We start from the raw sequence: 8535 nt of genomic DNA, 5'->3' as shown, positions 1-8535 counted from the left end.
AAAAAAAAAAAAAAAAAAAAAAAAAAAAAAAAATGAAGAAGAAAGAGAAGGAGAAGAAAAAGAAGAATCTCTGAGGGAATTAAGGCCATGAGAATGTCAGAATTGCTACTCCACAAGTGTTTTCGTTAGCTTTTCACCACTGTGACCAAAAAGACTTGAGAAGAACAATTTTAGAGGAGGAAAAGTTTATTTGCTATTCATCATTTTAGAACTCTCTTTCCATAGATGGATGACTCTTGGCTCTAGGCCTGAGTGAGGTGGAACGCGGAGGTGGAGGGGTGAGGAGGAGGAAAGCAGCCCCGGAAATAAAGAGCTTCACTCAGCAGAGACAAAAGGTAAACCCCAAAGGCACACCCCGTGACCACCTCCTCCAGCCACACCCTACCTGCCCTCAGTCACCACCCAGTGAATCCAGTCAGTGGACTCAGAGGCTGATTCCATTAACCCCATGGTTTCACCTCTGAACTTTCTTGCATTATCTCACAAATGAACTTGTGGGGAACGTCTCCTACCTAAACTCCGACAACAAGGAAGAGGGTCAGTGACGTTAAAAGTGCCGTAATTTGCTTTCTATTATAAGAAAGGCCGTCCACTCCTGGGTATCTGTCTCCAAGAGAACTGAAAACATCTGCCTGCACAAAACCTGTGTGAATGTTTAGTGTAGTCTTATCCATAAGAGCCAAAATGTAGGGGGAATCCAGCTGACGAATGGGTAAGTACATGTGAAGCCCTGTTATTCAACCACAGGAAGAATTAAGGGCCCTCACGCTCCACAGGACAGACGAACCTTGAGCACACTGTGCTGAGTGGAAGAAGTCCATCACAGAAGGCCACATACCGCTGACTTCATTGACATGCAATGTCCAGAAACGGTCCTGGCTTACAAGTGTCTTCATCAACAGCATCATGAAATATAATCTTTGATATTTTTCTCTGGGGGAAGGGCGCAGAGGCTAAGATGCCTAGGGACATGGGAGTCATAGGGCCCCTGCTGCCTGGTCATCGGTATCAGGAACCCAGCGGGAGCCTTAAGGGGCTGCACTCTTCCTGCCAGGCACCCTGGTCTAGGACCTTGGCCCCACCCTTCAGAGCTGGCGAGCCAGGACGGGAAAGCTCCAGGAACATTCTAGAAAGCCAAGGGACTATGGATAGGACCTCCTCACTGTGAGTGAGATGGAGTGGCCCAAGGGAGGAGCTTGGTCAGGCAGAATTGGAGCCCCGGAGAACTGGGGGAGGAAGTGGGAAAAGAGGCACCCTCCCCGGGAGCCTGCGCACCCCGCACCCCGCCCTCCCGTCTGAAAGCCCTGAACTGAGCTTCTTGTGTAGCAAGAGTGGAAAGCAGATGCCCCAGGGGACTCTCCACCTTCAGCCTTTGGGACAGAGGGCGGGGCTGGCCTTCCTCAGACTGTGGGAGGTCACAGACAAGGAAGTTGGGCATTCGGGAAATAGGAGATGGGTCTCCTTGGACATGCCCCTGAGCAATGGGCAGGGTCCTAGGCTCCTCTTTGTTCCCACACACTTCACCTACCACGCCAGGGAGAGCACACACTAAGCCCAAGTTCAAAGTCCCTGCCCCCACTCTGCGAAGGGGGGGTTGGAGCAAGACCCCTTCCCTCCCCCGCCCCTCTTCAGGGCCCACTGAGTCTGCTCCTACACTAGGTCTCCAAGTGAAGGTCCAGGAGAATTGGAGCACTATGCGCAGGAGTGCCACATTGGGCCGCCTGGCCACCAGGAGCCAAGAATATGCCACCCCAGTCTCCCTCCTTGGCTCCGTCCTACCTCCCAGGACTCCACCCTGTTGTCCTTTGTCCAGCAAAACCTCCATGTGCATCTTTGAGCACCTGCCTACCTCCCCCGCCACCTCCTCCACTCCAGACCCTCAGTACCTCTGTTGGGAAAAGTATAAACGGCAGCCATACCCCAGAGAAAAAACCCCAACATGGCGCCCAATGTGGGGCTGAGAGCGGGTCAGTGGATCTGAGAATGAGGAAGGAGTGATGTAAAAGAACAGGATTTTCCCTAGCAAGGAAAACTTGAGCAGCAGAACAGGTAGAGCAGAGGGGAGGACGGGAGTGAATATCCCAAAAAGCCTGTAAGGGACAATTCCTAGTAACCTGTTTTCAGTGATGACAAAGCAACTTTAGAGGCCACTTTCACCAGCTCTCTGATAGGGGTCCAAGGGCTCGCCTCAGCTGGTTTGAGCTTGGGGTTAGCTGGTAAGAGGACCTGGTGGGACCCGGTGTGGGCACTGACAGGAGAAGAGAGGAGTGAGTGGGTGGAAGGACTCCTTCAGTACCTGCTACCTCAGAAAAGAGGCAATGTTTTGAGGAAAGACGGTTGTTTAGGTTTTGGATCTAGTGAGTGGAGAGGAGAAGTCAGGTTGTTCAGGTGGGGGAGACAGTGGAGGGGCTGGGGCAGAAGGTTGAGGGTGAGGACCTATTTGAGCCGGGCGATAGGGTGGAGATTCATCAGGAGGGTCAAAAGTAGTGGATGAGTCCGGAGGAGGAGGAGATTGGGGATCAGTGGTTGTGGGTGTTGGTTTGCAAGCTGGAAGAATTTGCAGAGGTCTGCAAAAGGTGCAGAGAGCACAAGCAAGAAGAAAGCTTTGATAGAGCAGCTTTTTACCCATTTTTTCGAATGCTCACAGTAACTGTAGAGATCCCTTAGAATGGAGGGATCCAGGAACCCAAAAGGAGGGCCATCTGCTTTGGTGGTCTAAGGGATAAGTGGGCCAGGCCTGGGTGCTATATTCGATCAATTTTGGGGTTTGATGTCTGGTGTCAAGGAGAGGGTTTTGAGGTTATCCAAGAGGCATTGTAGGGGAGAGTCGACGGCAGAGAGGACACATTACCCATGTCGCAAAGTAGTATAAGGAGGAGGGAAGGGGATGCAAACTTGGTATAGAGGAGAAGGAAGGAGACGCAACCGTAGTATAAGAGAGAAGGAAGAAACTGATTTATTGGCAAAAGGGGCATCCCCGCTAGAGCCAAAAATCAGGAGTGCCTTAGTGGCAGGTTCGAGCTGCAGAGATTGGTCGTCACCGAATCCTGACAGTCGAAGCTCTCGTCCTGGACGGAGCTGGAGCCGTGGGAGACCTTGGCCAAGGCTTTTCTTTTCGGGACCCCTCCTGGAGAGGCCGGAGACTCGCAGGGCCGGAAAGAGGGGAAAGAGAGAGACAGGGGAAGAGGGAGGAAGGGGAGGGTAAGGTTCTCTCTAGCAGCCGAGTCTTGAAGGTGTGAGGACTAGGATTTTAGGAGAGCCACAGAGATGATGAAGGTCTGGGTGGACTGTGATGTTCAGTTCTCTGTTATGTGTCCCTGGAGGTTACACAGTCCTTTGAGGGAGACCTACAAAGCCTATGCTGGTAACTAACAGCTGGGAAGGGAAGGGAATAATTTTGAACCCAGGAGTCTATTCTGCCCTAGGAAGGAGTCCCTGAGGGCCACCATAGCCTTAAAGGCTGTGGTGGGGTGTTTTCCTCCCCGCAGGTGGGCAAAGAGGTTTGCCGGACAATCAACGGCCAAATCTTCCTGACACCACCATTGGGTTTAGGACTCCAGGAAGGGGAAACTCACCAATCGAAGGCTGGTGGTGGATGGAGTTCTGGCAGTCGAGAAAATGGGTTCAGGCCTGGGTTCAGGCCATCCGGTGAGTGGCACTTCCGAAGGAAGAGGGACCCAAAAGTGGGTTTTAACCCTCTCCCGGGTTTCGGCACCAATGAAAGGAAAGTGACCACGACACTCGGAGCAACCAAAAGATCTTTATTGCAGCAGTGCAACAAAGAGAAAGGAAAGAAGGAAAGAGAGAGAGAGAAAAGAGAAGAGATGAACAGGGAGAGAGCAAGAGCAAGAGAGCGCGCGTAAGAAAGATAAAGAGCAAGAGAGAGAGAGCAAGAGAGAGAGAGCAAGAGAGAGAGAGCAAGAGAGAGGGGGGCCTGGCAGGAGGGAGTTTTTATAGCCCAAATCTAATGGGGCCTCTGGGTCTGCAAGCTGCCTTGTTGGCCCAAGGGGGGGTTAAGTGTTCAGTCTTAAGCAGGGTTGAATGTTCAGACTTGAGGCAAACAGGTGATAAAGGACCAGATAGAGGGGGGTTTGAGTGCGTGGGCTATCTTGCAGCCAACATCTGCTCAGCCTGCCCTGCACCCAACAACCTCAACATCGGCTTCCGACTCTGTCCAGTCCAGCACCTCCCCGGCCTCCAAATCTCTTGATGTCCATCAAGGCCCCTCCTGTTCAAACCTTCCCTAACCACCCACACCCAGGGCTTAGAGGTGGGGGCTTTCAAACATGCGTCTGTCCCTAGGACCCTTCCTTAAAGTAAGACTCTGGAGAAGCCTGATGAGAAATATTTAACGGAATGTCTAGTTTCTCCTGTGGAAGTTTTCTTTCATACAGTTTGTCATTGCAGGACTAGTTCTGCCTCGAGGGGGGACCTGCCCTGCAGCAGCACCCCACAGCCCTGGTCAAACCCGTCAGGACAACGTCTGTAGGAGAGGACACACTTCCCCCATCTGAGTCAGAACGGACATCTTTTGTCTTCTGGAGGAAAACAGTCCTTGGGGGTAGGATAAGATCTCTGCTTGACAGAAAGCCAGTTCCAGCGCTCTGAGCCTGAAACGGTAAGTACACAGGTCCCTCTCCTCTGGACTGTGTGGCCCCAGCCACCTCCTAGGTTCAAGGTTTCTTTCCCTTCTGGCAGATTTAAGGGAAGACTGTACCCTTGAGTCCTTCCGCCCCTTACATCCCTAGAACCGTGGATGTATCACTTCCTAATTTCTACCCATGCATCTCATTAGTGTCATGATAGTTTAAGAATCCTAAATCTAAGCAGATGTTTTCAAAAGGAGACCAATTTTTAAAGTACTTAGTGGCATACACACGAGCTTTGCACGGCTGAGCTAAATAAGCACGTGACCATTTCTCATACACAAACCTCCACATCCGTGAAAAATAGGATCTGTTTTTGAGAGATGTGAAGCTAGTTTATTTGTGATAAAAATCATATGATTTTCCCATCCATTGCACATACCTACATGCTATGTCAGGTGGCAACGGCACAGCAGTCCCTACGCGCCTCTGTAAGGAACAAGATGCTCTCTGTTTATGTAACATTAGGTGCACATTCTGCAGAAACATTCCCACCACCTGCAGGGGGCTGTACCTTTCACAGCTCTGTCAGACCTTTACGTGCACAGTTAAAAAAAAAAAGAAGAAGAAGAAGAAGAAGAAAAGAAAAGAAAAGAAAAAGAAAAATGCAGGGCTCTGACTGCGACTGCAATACCGTAAGGGGCCATGAGACACTCTTTGAACCATACCCCATGGCAGGGAGGCTTCTGAGCCATCTCTGAAGACCCACTCCTGCTCTTGTAGTTCCAATTACACTGGCCAAAACTTTTTAAAATGATACTGCCTAAGGCTATCAGAGATGCCGGAAAGGCTGTCTCACTTCTATTGGGAAGTGTGAAGTGTTATTGATGTTCTGGAAAGTAATACAGCAATAGGAATTTATATTAAATATGCATACGCCCTACACCCAGCAGTTTCACTTCTGGGAGTCTGTGCCATTAAAAAAAAAAAAGCATCCATTTAAGGATGTATATAAAGATATTTACTCTGCACAGTGGTGCTCACCTGTAATCTCAGTGGCTCTGGAGGCTGAGGCACAAAGATTGCAAGTTCAAAGCCAGCTTCAGCAATTAGTGAGACCCTAAGCAACTCAGCAAGACCCTGTCTATAAATAAAATATAAAAAGGGCTGGGGATGATGTGGCCCAGTGGTGAAGCACCTCTGGGTTCAATCCCTGGTTCCAAAAAAAAAAAAAAAAAAGTATTTCATTGTGAGAAATAGGCATATAAATAATAAGCGTTCAGTTGACAAGTTAGGAAGGAAAGCATGTAGAATGCTGTCCAGAGCCCAATTAACTTCTCCTTCACAGTCCCAAGGTGCACCTCCACCAGAATACCCACACCCCCTCCTCCCTGTCAGGCTGGACAGTTCTACTCTTCATCCTAACCACAGTTACACCATATCACCGATTTTTTTAAAGGTATCATAAACCACCAGGTGCTACAATGCACACCTGTAATCCCAGCCACTCAGGAGGCTGAGGTAAGAGGAGCAGGAGTTTTAAGGCCAGCCTGGACAACTCAGAGAGACCCTGTCTCACAATAAGAAATAAAAAGGGCTGGAGACATTTCATTGATGCAACGCCCCTGGGCTTTTCAAAATGTGGGTTTTAAAAATGAAATTCTGAAGCAGAGCATGGTGGCACACACCTGTCAATGGGTAAAAGTAAGTATCCTAGCCAGAAACGAGGAAGAGGTTCCCAGGCCCTGGTCACTGGCATCCCCCTGAGTCCCCTAGCTACATAACATCCCTGAGCCTGCTAATTCAGGTGTCACCTTTGTGCAAATGTAGAAAAGGTGCCTCATCCTCCGGATGTGTGCAGCCAGGCACCAAGGTGGTGGTTCAAAAAGTGCAGCACACACTGAATTTCAGCCTGCACTGACTCCCTGTCAGGGATTTTTTGTGCAGAGCACTCTTGTATAACTGTTCTCAGCAGCCCTGCCTAGGATACCTCTGGGGACCCACCCACCGCCAACAGCCCACCCAGCACTGGTACCCCACACTTCTTCAGACTGGCAGCCTGGCTCCCGGATAAAGCAGTTGAGCCATGCGTTTTTTGTGAGATATCTTATTGCAGCTATAAAATCCATTAAAATTATGTTTCTAAGTAAACTGAAATGAGTTCCTCTTATGGCTGTGGGCCGAGAATTCCCTTGAGTCAGACAGGGTATCTCGTCCTTCCCAGCGTCTCCAGCAATGAGGATGGTTTCTGGCACACAGAGGCACTTCCTGAGCATAAATGTGTTGAATAAAAGAACAAATGATAGCTATTATGGTTTGGATCTGGAATGTCCCCCAGAAGCTCATGTGTTGAAGGCTAGGTCTCCAAGGCAGCAGTGCCCAGAGTTGATTAGATCATGAGGACTTTGATCTCATGGATGGATTAATGTACTGATAGCTGATGGACTAATGGGAAGTGGTGGAAACTAGGCAGGTAGGGCATGGTTGGGGGAAGTATGTCACTGGGAGTGTGTCCTTGGGGACTCTTGTTTCTGACCCATTCCTCCCTCCCTCTCCTCCCCCCTAACTCCCTCCAGGCTACCATGAACTGAGCGTTTTAATATGCCCCACCTTTCTGCCATGAGTTCCACCTCACCTGAGGCCCAAAGCCGACTGTGAACTAAAAGTTCTGGAACTAGAACCTCGTGGCACAACGGTAGCACGTTTGACTCCAGATCCAAAGTTCTGAAACTATGAGCCAAAATAAATCTTTACTCCTCCAAGTTGTTTGGGTCAGATATTCTGGTCTCAATGAAGAAAAGATGACTAACGAAAATGGCAGAATAAGTACCTTGGTCAGCCAGAAACATCTAAAACTGTTACTTAAAGTATAAACATTTTTATTATGTAGAAATGTAAATTTATTTATTTATTTATTTTCAGTACGAAGAATTGAGCCCAAGGGCACCCTACCACTGAGCTACATCCTCAGCCCTTGTTTTTTATTTTTCATTTTTTGATTTTTGAGTCTCACCAAGTTGCCCAAGCCGACCTTGAACCTCCCAGTTCTCCTGCCTCAGCCTCCCAGATAGAGTGACTGGGATTAAAGACGTGCACCACCACACCTGGCTGAAAGTCCTTATCAAAGTGCAACAGTAGGATATTTAGCAGGATATCTTAAGAGGTTAAATCTGAATAAAAACAGAAATTCAGAGAAATAAGAACAGCTTGGAAGCTGGGTTTTGCCTGAGGGCATTTGCCAGTACTCAAGATCTTTTCTACGGAGGGAGCCTATTGGGGAAGCCCTGTCTCCTCGACCCCTACATAAAGCTGAGCTTTTAAAAGCCTCACCTGTAGGGTAAGTGTGAGGTAGAGATAAACCTACACATCTAGAGACTCAGGAGAATTTGCCTTCTTTAAATCTGGGTACTGCGTTTGGGGGGGAGGGGACTCTCAATTAAACAAGCTAGTCATCCCTCAAGTGTGCCCCCAGAATCTGCTAAAACAAATTTAAATTTGCTATAAAGAAACCACCTTCAACTAAGAGGCCTCCAAAAATTTCCACCCACAAGGTTTCCAAAGACTGTGTTCACAGTCAAAAATCACAAAACAGGAGCGGGTGCTGGGTGGAGCAGGTGCTGGGTGGAGGTGCATGCCTGTAACCCCAGCAGCTCAGGACACTGAGACAGGAGGATCAGGAGATGGGAGGCCAGCCTGAGCAACATAGTGAGACCCCGCCTCAAAATAAAACACAACCTGGAGACATATCTCAGTGGTAGAGCTCCCCTGGGTTCAATCCCCGGCACAGGGGAAATTTTCTCACAGTTCCAGAAAGAGAAGAAAAGAGAGGAGAGGAAGGAAAAGAGAGTTAAGGGAACATTAGCAGACAAAGGGTGAGGACTTTCCAGACAGAGGAAAAACATCATGGGGGGGGGGGCTGCGGGAGGTGGCGGGGGGGGGGGGGACGGGG

The sequence above is a fragment of the Marmota marmota genome, unplaced genomic scaffold (genome assembly GCF_001458135.2).
Source record: "Marmota marmota marmota unplaced genomic scaffold, marMar, whole genome shotgun sequence".
Lineage (NCBI taxonomy): Eukaryota > Metazoa > Chordata > Mammalia > Rodentia > Sciuridae > Marmota > Marmota marmota.
Note: the sequence above shows the minus strand (reverse complement) of the source record.